The 17091-nt window shown below is 33.9% G+C and overlaps 1 pseudogene; it reads left to right on the top strand.

Annotated features, from left to right (window-relative positions):
• Positions 8100-11400, top strand: LOC104779804 (annotated as a pseudogene).

The following is a 17091-nucleotide window of genomic DNA, read 5'->3' as shown; positions in this document are numbered from 1 at the left end:
TATGGTGAAGACTATCCGCGCGAAGCGGATGAACTGGTTTTGTGTCCGGCGTGCGAAGGCGAAAAGGTTGGCTGCTAAAGCTGATCCAATATGTCCAAATGTGAACAACTTAATGCTTCGCTACCACAAAGATTCTGCTGGTTTGGCTGTTAAAGGAGTCTCTGTTTGGAGTTACCAAGTGAGTACAAGTGAGGGAAACACATACTATGTTGACCTTGAGCAGAAGAGCTGTTCGTGTTTGCAGTTTCAGAAGTTACTCATTCCCTGCTGCCATGCTTTAGCTGCTGCTAGGACTAATGGTATCTATATCCCATCATTTGTGGGAAATATTTACAATGTCGATGTTTTTGGCAGATCGTATGCAGAGTATATATTTCCGGTACCAAACAAGTGTGACACCGTAGTACCAGCAGCTGTCGAAGAAACACAGTTCGCGCCACCTACAAACCCGCCAGGGCCAGGTCGGAGAAGGAAAAGGAGGATACCTTCTACTGGAGAGCATGTGGTAATGGTTGATACGTGTTTTCATATAATAAAAGTAGTTGAAGATGACAGTATGTGAGCTTACATATTCGCTTCTGGTTTATGCTTGCAAGGTACTAAAAGGCGGAAGGGTGTACCACATAAGTGTTTAATTTGCCATATAGCAGGGCATAATAGGGCCACCTGCAGCACTGTGGTGGAGTAAGGTTAGTCTGGTTACGAAGATACCATTCCTTTAATATTATAATGTTAGATCTGTTTTGCCCTGTTTATTGGAAATGTCAGTTGATAATGGATTATTATATGGCCCGGTCTTTCTATGTGCTGGGAATTGGAATTATGCTGAGAAGGTTATTGTAATGTTGCAAGGTGGATGAATGTGTTTTGGTAACCAAAGCAGTTGTAGTCTGATGGATTACCTTTTTCTCGAACTTTTTGGAGCATTTTGGATGGAAGCGGACGCTATGTACGGAGTCATGGATAGAAATGTGGGCTTCTCGATGGTTTCCAGGTCGTACTTACCCTGTTGACGGCGAGAAAGGAGGTTTATTTTGAGTTAGGTGTTATGACGATGTGGCTGCGTATATTAGATGTGTTGTCGTTATAAATGTTGTTATTTATCTTCGTCTCTGTAAAACCTATATTTGAAATAAAATAAGCTTTGGTTAAGATATTTGAAATTTGAGATGAAAATCACTAGTTATACAAAATACACATACAGGAAATGCAGTAATTATACATAGAAGAAATAGCAGGGTGGATGATAAGCACTAAGTACACATACATGAAATGCAGTAATTATACATAGAAGATAAGCAATAATTACACATAAAAGATGAAATTGCTACGACAGACATACTACAGTTAATACATAGTACGGTAGACGATGTGTTATCAGGTGTTAACACAAATCCTGAATGCGTGTAGCATACAAGAATGCAAAACATTTGGGACAGAGATGGACCACTGCGAAGTTGTTCAAAAAACAGTGAGGGAGCCCACCGAAGCGGAGACTATTCTCAGATAGACCTTGTGCTGGTGTTCCCAACTCTGTTACCGTTGTGATAACCACTTCTGCAATCCCAATTGCCTCCTCGATTGTTGGAATGATTCTAAAAAAACTGTTGAAAACTTCCATGCCTTGGTCAAATGACCCACAACAAATGAGGAATGTGCCAAGAGCAAAACGTGCGTAGACAATATTTGGAGCAGATTCACAAAGAAGATCGATTCCACGTTGGGATGGACCTACTTGAGCTAACAGGTGTAATCCTTCTACGTAAAGCGCGGTGAGATTTCCAGCGTCCAGGCATCTTAGTAAGAAAGGTCTATAGAGAGAACCTTCAGTACACAGTTGGCTGACGAAGATGTATTTGTCAATATCAACATCCACTAAGACAATATCGTCGAAAGCAAGGCTCTTCCAAGTGTTACCTCCAGAAATAAATGGCGCTAGATGTCGGAAACCATTGTTTCCCACTCGCCTAACTATGTCAAGAAGGAGGACTTGTGGAATGTAAACCATGAGTTATGCAATTTAAAGATATGGTGTGAGTTCTTGAAGAAGGTCAGCAGAGGTATTACTTTTATAGGGGGTGATTTGCTACTACGGATGTGAGTTTTTAAGCTACAGCAATAAGTGAGGCAGTTGAAAGTCGAGTAAATGTGAAATTAACTTTTGTTGTTGAAACAGTAGTGTCGATTTTGCTCGATCTTTGTTAGGCGATGATAAGATGTTAGAGTTATGATAGGTGTAAGATGATAGGAGTGTAATTTGTAAAGCTAACATGTGCATTAAGTAAGGCAGATGAGATGAGAGTAAATTTCGAATTAAGTATTTGTGGTCAAATAGTCAATATTAGCATAGTACTGTAAAATTGTGTTAGAGTAGTTAAGCGAAGTTACTGAAAGAAGAAGTGGAGAAGATAGGAAAAAAGCATGTGAGTGTTTGTCAAATGCTTCAGTGGGAATACAACATAGGGAAAACGCTTACATAACCGTATATTAAGATAAAAAGCGAAAGTCGTCTTAGCATAAAAGGAGGTACATAACAGTGAACCAATAAAAAAAACACTTTCGACAACGATTACTAAGGTTACATGTTCGGCAACGTGGAAGGTCTGGATATTTCCAAGTATCTGTGTGAGACCGAACCTTGACAGGACCAATTTGCATAATGTGACGGAAAACAGAGCTTCCAACAGCATCTGCAGCTTCAAAAGACCCAAGCTCGGTCACTAATCTATCAATCGTCTCAAGTGCTTCATGATAAAACCCTAAAAAGAGTTGTAACAAACTGGTTGCGAAGGTACCAGGCGGTTGTAGATTTGGGATTGCAAGTAACATCTCCAGCACTAATTCTGCTTGCCCTTCCTTCGTTGCAAGTTTGAGGCTTTCAAGGTAAAAAGCCGTTTTGTTACCAGATTCTAAGCAAGCATTAAAAAAAGGATGGAAAGGGGATTGCGTGTTGATTAGGGAAGCATTGGATAAGAGCAGTTGAAGTGAAACATGCCGCAGGACCCTCTTACGAAGAGCAAGTTTCCAGTAGAACTTGGAGGTCGCCTGCATACCGCGAAGATCAGTGAAACAATCACGACCCACACGGGAAGCAATATCTAGGGCAATATTTATATCTAGACTTTCCATGAATGTAGAAGTGAAGTATAGATGAGGTTGTCCATAGATGAGGTCTTATAGAGAAGCAATGTTATAGTTGGTGGGTACAAAAATTAATTTTGTAATGTGGATTTTAGGTGACATTGAATGACATTTTGTTACTGTAAATCAGGAAGGATTAGAGTACTCTGTTTGTAAGATGATGCATTGATTAAAGCTGTAAATGATGCGTAGAACACAATACGTAATGGTGTGGCATAAAGTTGTTTATAGCGTTACAATAATGCGTTAAAATAATTTAGTTTTGTTGGTTTATAAGAAAAAAGAATTGCAAGACATAGGGATAACTATGCAGTGTCAATTCCTTTTTACGCTTTCAACATATTCGTGATAGCGTCGAATGGAACCAGGAAATAGAGGAGTTAGACAAGGGTCTGGTAAGGAGATGAAGTTAGTCAAGCTGAGCTGGATAGTCGTTTGAGTAAAGCTGATTCACAATGCAAGTTGGTCCAGTTGAAGTTTTGTATGCGAAGCGCCAGGGCCTCTCTTGAAGGTGACGGTGTTGGCAGGGGAGATCAATCGCATGACATATGCGAGCCTTTGTTGATGTTAGCCAGCTATGGTTTTTGTAGACATGGACAGGAGATTGGACTGATCGGTGGGCAACTTTCTTCTTCGGATGCCTAAAGGAAAAAAAATATATTAAGGCATCGAAAGTACATCTATGAACCTCGAAGTCTAATTTTTTTCTTAGAAAATGATGATCATGACCAACCTCTGGTGGTGAAGGGGGGTGCGCAGAAACGGTGGGACGAGAATGATTGATAGAGGAGGGTACATTGGTAAAGGTCGTTGTGCCTTCAGCAATGAAAGTGATGTGCTACAGAGATGAATACCAACTTCAAAACGATTGAGCCGTTGTGAATAATACAAAGTGAAGATATGTAACTTATATGGCGTGAGAGATAACCTGTTTCGTTATTTTGCTCCGTACCCATAACACTGTAGGGGTGTGTTCTGGTAGAGCATTGGCACTATCCAAAATGGGAAGGTCATACGTTGGTTGTATATGATGAATGGAAATAAGTTAAGGACTCTATTTAAAGCATGAAGAAACAATATGGTAAAATGTATCAGAAAATTGAATAGAGACTGCAGAATGAGTAACTGTAAAGATAAGGTGATTAGTGATGTAGTACCTGGGAGTTGTTGTGATAAAGAGCATGCTGAGAATATGTTGCGTTGACCTGTTGATGAATTGCTGCGTGACCGTTGGACGAGAAACCAGGGTATTCACCTAATAAGGATTCTTTGAAGTCTTGGAGTTTTTGGGAAACAATTTTATTAACATCCTCTGCGGTGTTAATAAACATGTTATTCCTTCGTTTTCTAGGCTTTGCAGGTCTTTCATCGGACTCTGATGAGTGAGTTTCATAGTTTGTACGATGCAGGTTCTTCCGCTTTATAGAACTTCCATTCAAGGATGACAAAGAATCATCACCAGCAGACCACATGTGCTTGCTGAAGGTGTAACCTGTCAAGATAATTTGATTCAACTGCCTCTCCCCTGCATTTGCTTCCTGAGAACAACAGAAGACTGGGTCGGATGCTGCCTCTGGAGTCAATATTTGAACCTACAGGCGAAGGATTAATAAGTTTTTCAGTTCACCAACTCTTTAATTACACAAAAATTTCATTCAAAGATTAACGAAGATACACTTACACGTGTGTCATTTTCAAGAGCCAATATGGTCGATGTATGGAAGGACTTGTACTTAGGAAGACGACTAACAATTTGGTCGGTAAAAGTTGAAAGATCTTATGCATGTGGAATATACTGCAACAGGAGAGGAATATGTTTAAAAGCAAACAGTTGGATCGCAAGGCGGAATCCATGGACAGCTATGGATGATTGCCTCAGCTTTTTAATAAGATTGTCTTTGTCTTCAATATAACAACCAATTGTGACCATTCTCATGAGCCTGTTGAAGGAATGGCAGCCCCAAGGGTAATGCAGAAATAAATCAACATTCTTTACCATCTCTACGACTTCAAGAGATGGTTTGACAGGGTGGGTCCTGCACAACAGAATCCCCTCTACAATAACAATGAGAGCAAGTCTAAACTTACGCCAAACTGCCATATGTGGTTCAGCCTTCAACAAAAGAACAATGTCCTTCAAAGTGATTGAACCAAGAGTTGGACCTATTAGTTTATACCAGTAAGGAGCTTCTCCTTCATCATGTGTAGTAGCGGCAGCTATCTCAGACGAGGGGAGTGAAAGGGAACAGGAAAGACCAGTGACATCCGCAAATTCAGTTAGAGAGAATCTCAAAGCCTTCCCCCCCAAAGCAAACCAAAGCTCGTCCTTCTTTTCAGTACATAGTTGTCTACATAACATCTGGTGAACTAATTGTCCAGACAACGAACTTTGACGAACTGGTAGAGAAAACAACGAACCAAGAGGTGAGGCTAATAACAAATCCAACTCAGGCAGCCCTTGTAAGACACGCAAGACATCTATCAAGTATCGAGGTTTGGAGTAGGAGTTGATCTGAACGGCATGACTAGGATAGCAATCAACTTCGAAAAGCTTGTGAGGAAGGTAGCCTGCATTATAAACAGTTGTACAGGAAATGTCAAAGATCACAACATACGGTTTATTATAACATTGTATTCTCAATACACCTTATAAGACAGTAAAACCGTAAAACAGACTTTGCAAATCTTTGCACTTCCGTTCAGTTCCTGATATGAGCTTCATATTAACGTTGTTGACAGAAAGCATGACAGGTTAAACAGGAGGGGTACATAATACTAACAGTAGACCCTAAAAGGCAGTACTGCAAGGAACCCGTACGAACTTCTTAAAGTAGTTCAAAACCGTAGAAGCCAGTATTTCATAGAACTCAAAAATATCCCTCGAAATGATTGTCATCCTTGACTTCCTGATGGTTAGCACTATACCCTAGAAGGCAGTCTTCGAGTAAACCCAAACATACTTCTTACACTATACCCTAGAAGGTAGTCTTCGAGTAAACCCAAACATACTTCTTACATTATACCCTAGAAGACAGTATTCCCCTAAACCCAAACATACTTCTTACACTATACCCTAGGAGACAGTATTCCCCTAAACCCAAACATACTTCTTACACTATACCCTATGAGACATTCTTCGAGGGAACCCAAACATACTTCTTACACTATACCCTAGGAGACAGTAGCGATAGGAAGCGAAAGATACATATTACAGTATACCCTAGAAGACAGTATTCAACAAAGCTGAAACATACTTATTACAAAAACTGTAATCTTAGAGGACTTACGTGAACCTTCTGAATTCATATCATCGCAGGTACTGGTGAAAACATTCATCGCGCGGAAAAAAACCTAGAAAATGACATTGAGTTACAAATGAATCTGATATACAAAGATATGTCAAAACGGAATCGGTGAAATGAAGGAAGAAGATGACTGACTTAGAATGACGGAATCACTGCTGAGGGGGGAGATTTCTCAGATTTACCACATAGTCGGAGGTGAAGCTATTACGACACTGTCGATTTCATTTAAGGTAGGAGATGATTAATGAGGAACCACAAAATTGAGATAAGCGAAGATGTCTTCAACGGCGGCTAACCCTCATGATTTCTTGAGAGAGGCGAAGCGATTTCTGGATCGGCGACCAACTAATTTAATTGTGAGACGTGTAAAAGGTAACGTCATCATCGTTTTCTCAACCATAGAAGATTGAATTAATTATTTAAAAAATGAAAAATGTAAGTCTGAGACGTGGAGAGTAAATATGTATTCGACTCTCCTTGTAAAAGGCCTACTTCCGAGAGTCCGGAGAAAATGATCTACTTCGATAAGAATTACAGAAAAAAGCATTTTTTCTGTAATTAATCCTATAAACTAGTGAGAGTTGTGGACCCAAAATAATCGTTTCTGTTGTGTTCTTCGATCAATTATTTTTATTTCCATTCTAGAAAATGTCACAAAGAAGAGAAGAATCTTGGAAGTTCATCTTTGTACTATGTTCCAAGTTTATCTTCTTCTACGAAACATTCCTTTGCTAAAAAGGAGACATATGTATATATCAAACTTTACGTGTTGTTGTTGTCGTCGTCGTCAAGATTAATTAACAAATATACTACAATTTGTGGTTTATAATTCGTCACTGAAGTGCCACACTTTAACTAGCCTTCATAGGTTGGTTTATTGGATCGTATTTAAGATAACCTATCGACATGGTTTTTTTTGTTATTTATATCTATTTAATTTTCTCTTTATTGTGAATCTACGTGGTTTAAAAAGCTACATAATTTGTTCCATTTTCTATGAATATTATTATAAAGAACCCTAAATAAAAAAATAAAGGTCTCAACTTTAACAAACAAAAAATGACTCAAACTCATAGCAATACGTAGTAATTAATCAATCTAAAAATAACAACCATTGATTTTGTTTACATTGTGACCATACTCTATCTCATTATTCATTTTTTTTTTGAATAATGATTTTTCTATATATAAAGATAAAACCAAAATCTGATATTCAGTCTAATTCATTAATATCATATCCAACAGAAAAAAAAAGGAAAAAAAACAGAGAATCAGGTTAAAATAAACAAAATAAATTGTAAATAATACAAAATCAACAAATTAAAAATAGTACTAAAAAATAACAATCTTACTAATAATGGAAATGAGATTTTCACAATAATTGAAGAGTGTTTTTCCTAATTAATAGTATCCAGACATATTTATATTCAAACAATTATTTTCATAAATAAAATAAAAAAATTGAAATTTCGAGATAACACTTGTGAAAATAAAATTAAAATTCAGAAAATCCAATTTTTGTCTTTGAAAAAATAAACACGTGTCTGTAATCTCAAGACACTTTGACGATTTCACCGTTACCCTAATCTTATCTCGTTCGTTCCCTTATTTTTTTTAATTCAATAATTTATTTTGCCTCCCAAGTTTTTTTTTATTCCTTTTTATTTCTCTCTCCCTCGTAAAATCTCTCTCGACCTCCAAAAAAGAAAAAAAGTTGAGATTTTCTCGCACAATTTTTTCTCAACCTTTCCATCATTTTCTCTCTTGACTCGGTCGACGAATATCACCACACCAACCTTCCTCTCTCTCTCTCTCTCTCTATCTCTATCTCTCTTTCAATCCCAACTGATCGACGAATTGTTTGATTCCTCCGATTCGTTTTTAAGTGTTAAAAGATTTTCCCCCAATAAAAAAGGAGATCTTGTTTTTATTTTATTTTCTCGGGCGAGGGTTCGGTTTGGTTTTTGATCGTCTGTGAGCGAAAAACAAAAAAGGGGTTTCAATTGATTCTCTCTAATTGGGTTTTTTTTTATAAAAAAAATCGTATCTTTTTCTGTTTCATCTTGTTAATGTTTAGGATTAGGTTTCGAAAACCCTAGTTTTTTTTTTTTTGATCGAGTTTCATAACAGAAAAAAAAAAAAAAGGAAAAAGAAAAATTCAATTCATTCTTTTGTTACCTTCAAATTTAGTTGTTAATACGTTTCAGTTTCGTTTTCTTTTCTTTCTAGGTTTTTTTTTTTTAGGGTTCCCCAAGGAAGCTCTGAAAATTTCTGGTGCCTAGTATTTTTTTAATTGCCATCTGAAATCAAAAGAGTTTCCTTTTTTTTAGATCCGTCTTCTTCTTCTACAAATTCTCCAAAAAAGTAAATAAAAGAAGTAACTTTTAGTTTTTTTTTTCTTCTTCCGGATCTGATCTATCTTCTTAGGGGGGTTTCTTCAGGGATTTTGTACATAAAAGAGGGATTTTTTATTTTTTTTTGGTTTGGTTAGGTTTTTTAAAAAAGTGTATATAGAGATTCATAGAAATGGCTTTGAATTTTTCACGTAGACCCTTTTCTTCCCATTTATCCGAGGAACCTATGAAGATAGCCAATGGGAATTGGTGTTCCAGTTTCGATAAAGGTGGTTGCTTTGATTACGGAAGAGGAGATTCTTCTTCTTCTTCTGTTGACATACTTGATGTTTTGCCATCTGATCCCTTTGGTATGGATATCAACAACACTTTCACCGCCATTACTGGTTGGCTTGAGGATTTGGATTTAATAACCAGTATGGGAGAAGGAGAGATGACATTTGGATTGGTGATGGAAACCATCAGCAGCTCTTTGCTGGATTGAGTTTCATTTGGAACAATGCAATGCAGTTTCAGAGTAGTACTGGGTACAGTTATAGATCGGAGTCTTTGCACGGGTTTGGTGAGGCCTTTGATGGGTCTCTGTTCTCCGCATGTAAATTCCCCGAGACTAGTAGTGTGGACAACAATGTGTTTGGAGGTGCATTTGATGGTGATGGATCTTGCCATGGTGCCTTTATATCTGCGAGTAGTGTGGATGAGGTATTGAGCGTTGAGGGTTCGAGGAGTAGTGAAGTTGTTGTAGGAAGCAGTGATCGCTGCACTGATGGAGACGACGAGTATGCGAGCGTTCATGCAGCGTTTGGTTTTTGTCTTTATCACTTGGGAGTGAAGGATCTTCTTTCAGTCAGTATGGTTTGCAAGTCTCTGCATACAACTGTGTGTGATGATTCGTTACTGTGGAAACTTATCCACATTTGTCAACCGTTGAATGAGAAGATCACTGATGAGTCTCTGCTGCATTTAACTGAGAGGGCTCAGGGTACTATGCAGTGTTTGAGGCTTCTAGATTGCTGTAGAATTACTGATGATTGTCTTAAGCGGGTGTTGGAGCTTAACCCGCAAGTAGTCAAGGTGAGCTTCTTTTCTTCAGTTACTCTAGATGTTTTTTTGGGCTACTAAATAAGTAATACTGTAAGGTTTTCATAGAAGTGATTGGTGGTTGAATTGATCTGTGAAATCTTATTTTAACCCATTATTGTTTTGTGCTTGGCAGCTTGGTGTGCCTGGATGCACAAGGATCACTATTGATGGTATTTTGAGCATCTTAAGGGATCTGAAGTCTGTGGGAAAGCTTCAACTGAAGCATTTAGAAATCGGTGGCCTCTTTGGAGTTACCAAAGATCACTATGATGAATTGTTTGAATTGTTGAACATTGACAATAATGTCGAACAGAAGATTCAGAAGCCGCGTTTTTACCATAGAGGAGACTCATGTGTGTCCTGTGATGATGACCGGGCGCTAGATATTGAGATGTGCCCAAAGTGTCAGAATTCTAGGCTTGTGTATGATTGTCCAGCAGAAGATTGTAAAGGGAAAAAGGAAGACTCTGAGGAATGTCGTGCTTGTTCTCTTTGCATACAGAGGTGTTATCAATGTGGTCGTTGCATCAATGACAGCGAATATGAAGAAACGTTTTGTCTAGAATTTTTGTGTGCTGTTTGTTCGAAGCCGGATCCTAAGGTAACTCTCTAGGTACATAATTCCATCTGAGCCTTTCTTATATCTATGATTGAATGGCTCAGTCTCCACGGGTAGGCTGTAGTTTATGGGAGGTGTATCTGCCCATGGGTGTAGATGCCATATGTGTATTAGTATTACTTATTTGGTTTGACCAAAGAAAAAGACAAAAAAAAAAAAAAAAAAAAAANAAGCAATTAGTTTGGTTGGGGGAAGACTACTGATGGTACTGTTGAAGCCTTCGGAGAAACAGAAGATGTGGTCTACTGTTGATGAGTGTGGCTTGTTTAGTTTGAGGAAGTAATGAATAATGAGTTATGCAAAAGGAAAACGCAAGAAAGAGGCTGAGTAATATGTTTAACAGCTGGCAATGGGACTCGTCAGCTGTTTTGGTGGTCAGAGTTTGGACCTGAAGACTACATAATAAGAAGAGTTTGGGCATTGATGGTACACGGTGCTGAAGCTATCAGAGCTGGATTTAGGTTAAGAAGCAGATGATCATTTGGGATTGAAGATGAAGAACATTGGTTGTCTGCTTTCTTGACCGAAATCATAAACTCTATGTCAATAAAGGTAAATTTACCTCTCTGTGATCTCTTATTCCCTTTATAATTTCTGTAGATGATATATGCTTACTGAATCCAGGACTGGCTTTTTCAGGTATTGCTACTATGGTGAAATCGTTGCTTAGTGGGGATGTTCTTCAACTATCTTTGATTTTTTTTTTTTTTTTTTTAAGAATAAAAAACATGTTCCCTTTCATCTTTATTTGGCGATTGGATACACTGTTCTTGTTGTTGTCATAAAAGGTTTGCTTTGGATTGATGTATTTGACATCTCGAAAGGGGGTTGTAACTTTGGATTGGTCTTTGATCCATGTGTGAGAAGTACAAATAAGAAAATGTCCAAAATTTCTAAACTAATTACTCAAATTGCCATTCAATTAGTTGTATTGGAGACACTTAATTGAAATTAGATAGGGTATAACTGTATTTCCAAAAAGTCATAACAAAACTCAATAGGGTACTAAGATCCGCATGTTTATTTAAATGGATCGGATCTTTAACCACATTTGTTTCATAGGTGATGGGGTCAAAAGGTAAACAAATTATCATAATCCATTTGTCTCATTAATTGATTTGTGAGTCATAAATGCTAAATTAAACTCTATTAATTCAAACAAGTATCTAAATACGTTTAACTAAAAATTAGTCATATCTTCAAGACTTCAATAATCAATATTTTATTCATAATGGTAATATATATATTGCCTATAACATAAGTATATAATACTAGCAGGTATTTATTTTTTGAACAAACACCAGCGGGTTAAGCTGTATTAATTGGTACATTAGAAAATGCTAACATTTTATTTTTAATTTAGATTATTAACAACACAAAATAATATATAAAATACATTTTATATGTTCGTAAATTGAATATATTTTTGATAAAAAACAAATTTGACCCGGACTATAATACTACATCCCCTATTATTAATTTGGAACAATTTTTTTAGTATTTACATAATTATACCATTTTCCATTTAAATAAATATCAAAATTTAAAGTTATTATTTGTAATATAATCATATTTAAATTAGTATAAAAAAACATACTTTCATTCTAAAAGAAATTAGTATCTATAATTTAAATATTTCTAGATACTTTCAACTTGCTAAAAATTTTAAAATTCATGTGGATTATGTTATGGAGCGGGTTAGAGTTTACATAAATATCATTACATAATTTTTTATGTGATTGTCCACCAAAATACACAAAATAATTTAGTCTGATATCAATCGAGTTAATAAGAGATATTACGCTAATTCTGACCGGTACTAAACACAAAAATTACAATCCATCTAAAATTATATAATCTAAATATCAATCAAAACATATTAAAACAAACATACAAATATATATAATAAAATACATTTTTTATAACATAATTAAAAAATTAACGCGGGATAAAATCTAGTTTAACTCAATAAACAAACCGTGAGATTCTACACCAGCCCCTTGACTCTTAAGTGTTTCTGGTTGAGAAACAAAGTGTTAATATCCTTCTGACATTTTTATTTTCTTCAACCTCGGAGAAAACATGTTTGTTTCAGATAACAATCCTTCACGGGATATAAACATGATGATCAAACATGAGGACATTTTTAGAGAAAGAAACAAGAAAGTGGCATTGTATAAGAGTCCTACAACGCCATCATCTTCTGCTAAAGTTGATTCCTTTATGCAATTTACAGATAAAGGATACAGAATCTTTTGCTTGATTTTGAAGTCATAGAAATCTTGGTTCAGATTTAACCATTTCCCTCCAAACAGAGAATGAGAAGTGGAGTGATAGGAGAAAATATGGTCTCAAATACAAAAGTTATTTCAATTTCGTACAAACTTGAGGAAAAAGTGACATGCAGAAGCTGCGTGTATTTCGTAAAATAAAGATAAGCCACACGATACATGAAAACAACATAAAGGTCTGATAATATCACAGACAATGGAAAGTAGATGAAAATGATTTGTGGATAGATTCACCTGAAAACCAAAACAAAAAGTTGGAAACAATGTGTGACACAGATGAGATGATACTGTACGTCCGCGTGACTTCCACACTACTAGACCAACGTGGAAAGCAAAAACAGCAATTGAAGTGCATGGACACAATACCAAATTTCTTTTACCTGGTAGCTGCTGCTCATTTTCCTTATTAGTGTTCAAATATTGTAAACCGGACATCGGGAATGTGTTCAACTTTGTAGTAATCTTCCCCACCTGGTACCAGTTTCTTCATCCAGTCCTTCTTTGTTCCTTTTATACCCAGCTCCTTCAAGGAAGCTATGTACTTGATCCCATCCGGAAGCTACTTCAAATTTTGGCAAGGTACAAAATAGCTTGCCAAAACGACTCTCCAAACGACACAACTGCTTCAGCCATAACTACTCATCTACTCCCCCACACCTATTACAAAATAGCAACACGAAGGGTAAAGATTCTTCGACATAAAATCATCTTATATAACATGGAGAAGGTTTTTTTTTACTACGCATTGCAATATTTGGAATTCTCTTTAACGATTCTGTCCTCATTTATTGTCACTTAGTTTAAAAAAAAAAAAAAATTAATCCATAAGTTTTACAAAATTAAGTTAACATTAATTCCCAAAAAAAACTAATTTTTATACATTTGACATGTATTTTTAAAGCTGATTTCATATCTAATTAAGTTCTTTTACCAAAAATATTATTCATTCATTTATCTCATAATTGATATAAAAAATTCTACATAATTTTTCTATATTTTATTTGATTTGTCTTTCATTATATAAAGTTACAAAAGTATTTGATTATTTTATAATTAAATTTACTATTACATAATTGATACATCTATTTAAAAACATTTTAAAAAATTTGTAATTTTTAAAAACATTAATTATTACACATTAAAAAATCATAGAACCTTTCCTTTCATTAATTGAGTAGACAATTCAAATAGTCAGCTCCACCAAAATCCTTTTAATTTAAGAAATTAAGAACATATTAATTATGAAATAATATCATGCACTAAACTCTTAGTAACTTAATCTCATTTTTATAAATAGTAAATTTTCCTTTCATTACAATACACACATCTCCTCGTAAATGTAGAATTTTTTTTGATGGTATAGTTAGTCAATTGAATCAGTTAGTTGTATAGTGAAGCTTATATAATAGTAGATTAGGCCCGCGTATTAACGCAAATATAAGAAAAAAATGTGAAGTTTTAAGTTGTATTCAAAATATTAATTTTGTTTTATTTAATTTTTAAAAAACCGGAGTTAGAGTTCACACACTTCATCTTGCAATACAATTTATTTGTATATTACATGATAATAAAATTAATTTTTAATTCTATGCACTCAATCCCAATGAGTAACATTTATAATTTTCATAAAAAAAAAATGTGCATTGATCAAATTTATATCTTACTTAATATTTTTAATAAGCTAAAAATTAATAAAACATAACTCTCAAAGAAAAACTGAAAACTAATTTTATCTCATATTTGAAAAAGTAAAAATAGTTTAAATATATTTGTTTCTTATTTTGTAATCTCATATGTAATAGTTTTACTACTTGTCCAACTAATTTTAAATAACACTATACTGACATTATCATAAATTAATCAAAAATTCAAAGACCTTATTATGAGAAAAATATTTGTTTATGTAAAGGTGAGTATCTACGATCCTTTTTCATTTAGGATTAATAATTGACACTATAATTTATTTAATTATGGTATTATAGTAATTAATTGTATAATTTTCTTAACTCTTTTTATTATAGAGTTAGTAATTTAAAATTAGAATTAGTATTATTTTTTATACACATATATGAACTGTTTTTTATAATAATTAAATTGTTTAAATTTTTAATTTCTCATAATTTACAAGTATGTTAAAACAAAGTTTTTGTAACATGACAAAATCTTCAATTGTTAAAATTGACACATGTCGCGTTCACATGAGTTATTAACTTTGAAAACCAAGATTTATATAATAAGATAATATTGAATACACTATCAAATCATTCACCGATTGAAAAACTTAATAAAATTACATTAGTTTCTTATTTTGATTATCTTATTTTTCTTATATCATGTTAATCACTAAATTTAACACATTAAACCTTTTTATACTTTAATCACTTTTCTGTATAAATTTCTTTTTACTATATGATTATAATGAATAATTATTGCAATTAAATTGCAAATATTTTCCTTATTATTTGCACATATTTTTCTATTAAAATTTGTAATTTAATAGATAACTTTCCTATTAGAATTAGTTGTATAATACATTAATTTTGGTTTTATATACTATTTAAAAATATTAACTGTAATCCTATTATTTTTAGGATTTTTTTATTTTCCTATAATTATTAAATATAAATTTTCTTTTTACATATGTCAAAATATTATCGATATACTTGACATATCTCACAATTATATGAATTACTAATTTTGAAAACTAAGGTTTATATATATATAATGAGATGAGAAGGTTTTTTCTAACTTTTACTAGCATTGCAACATTTGGAATTCTCTCTTGGCGACACATGTCCTCATTTATTTTCACTTAGTTTTTTTTTTCTTTTTATTTAATCCATAAGTTTTACAAAATTACGTTAATATTATTTCCAAAAAAAACTAATGTTTATCCATTTGACTTGTATTTTTAAATCTTCTTTCATATCTAAGTTCTTTTAACAAAAATATTATTCATTTATTATAGCATAATTGATATAAAAAATTCTACACAATTTTTCTATATTGTATTTGATTTGTCTATATTGTATTTGATTTGTCTTTCATTATATAAAGTTACAAAAGTATCTGACTATTTTATAATAAATATTTTATTATAAAATATCAGGTCAAAAACATCATGAAAGTTTTCTATTGGACGTAAATCACGACACTTTCTCCGAATGTTGCTTTTACGCTTGTTACATGCTCCAAAGGGATGTGAACCCAGAGAAATAACATAAAACATCAAACAACTTAATGCAAACATGTCGACTACAATGGCTTCCTCTTCCTCGTTTGCTTTCACTTTTTAGAAAGGCGTTTTAAAATATTGTAAATATATGACAAAAAATATTATAACTATACCTTATATTCATCTAGTTAATCAAATAAATATAAGAAAACTAACCTCTGGTTTCTCGATTCAAGAAGAGTCTTTTTACTCTTAGCAATGCCTATGTCATCTATTTTTGCAATTAGCATCTTCCCATGAGACAAAAACAGAATAATCATGTAACATAAGTGTGTAGATCTTGTACATGTATTTTTCTGTATTAATCTCCCTCAAAGCCTCAAACTCAAAATTAATTTGTCTCCCTTTTTAATTAGATAATTATAATATATAAATTAGATATTTAACATCATTTGAGTATCTTTTGCATTAAGTAACTTTAAAATATTAACATTTAAGTATTTAACTGTAATAAAAAATTTCCAAATTAATATGATATTTTTAAAATAAATTTGTTGTTCTTAATAATTACTTTGGAATGAATTAAGTGAAAAAATAAGACACGCAGATTAGCGGATTTTCCTAGTTTACTATACATATCACGGACGTCTTACAAGTGGGATATTAAACTTCATATTAAACTTCTTTAAAATTAGTAAATTAACTTATCGTAAATGTAAACCAAAAGATATATTTGTTAAAACAAGTTTAAGATCGTGGAATCAATCTATATGTCTCATAGCATACAATTCACCTCTGAATTCTCAATCAGCAAATCTTGTCTTTGGAAGAAGAGATATGAACATTATCATATGAGATTTCTTTTTTCTTTGTTAGTCAACCAAACAAAAGTGATTTAAGTATTTAGGTGGTGACTGGTTCTCCCGCTACCTCCCGCAAACGCTGCGTTTGCGGGTGGTAGCGGTTGCTAGCGATTGGAACCAATCACACAAATCGCTCCCAGTCGCTCCAAATTGCTTCCAATCGCTTCAAACCACTGAATTTCAAAAGCTGTCTCCCGCAAGCGTTTGCGGTTGCGGGCGATTGCGATTGAATTTTTTTTTTTTTTTTTTTTTTTTTTTTT

This window comes from Camelina sativa, chromosome 4, assembly GCF_000633955.1.
Source record: "Camelina sativa cultivar DH55 chromosome 4, Cs, whole genome shotgun sequence".
Taxonomy (NCBI): domain Eukaryota; kingdom Viridiplantae; phylum Streptophyta; class Magnoliopsida; order Brassicales; family Brassicaceae; genus Camelina; species Camelina sativa.
The sequence above is the reverse complement of the archived record's forward strand: the minus strand, read 5'-3'. Positions and strand labels throughout refer to the sequence as shown.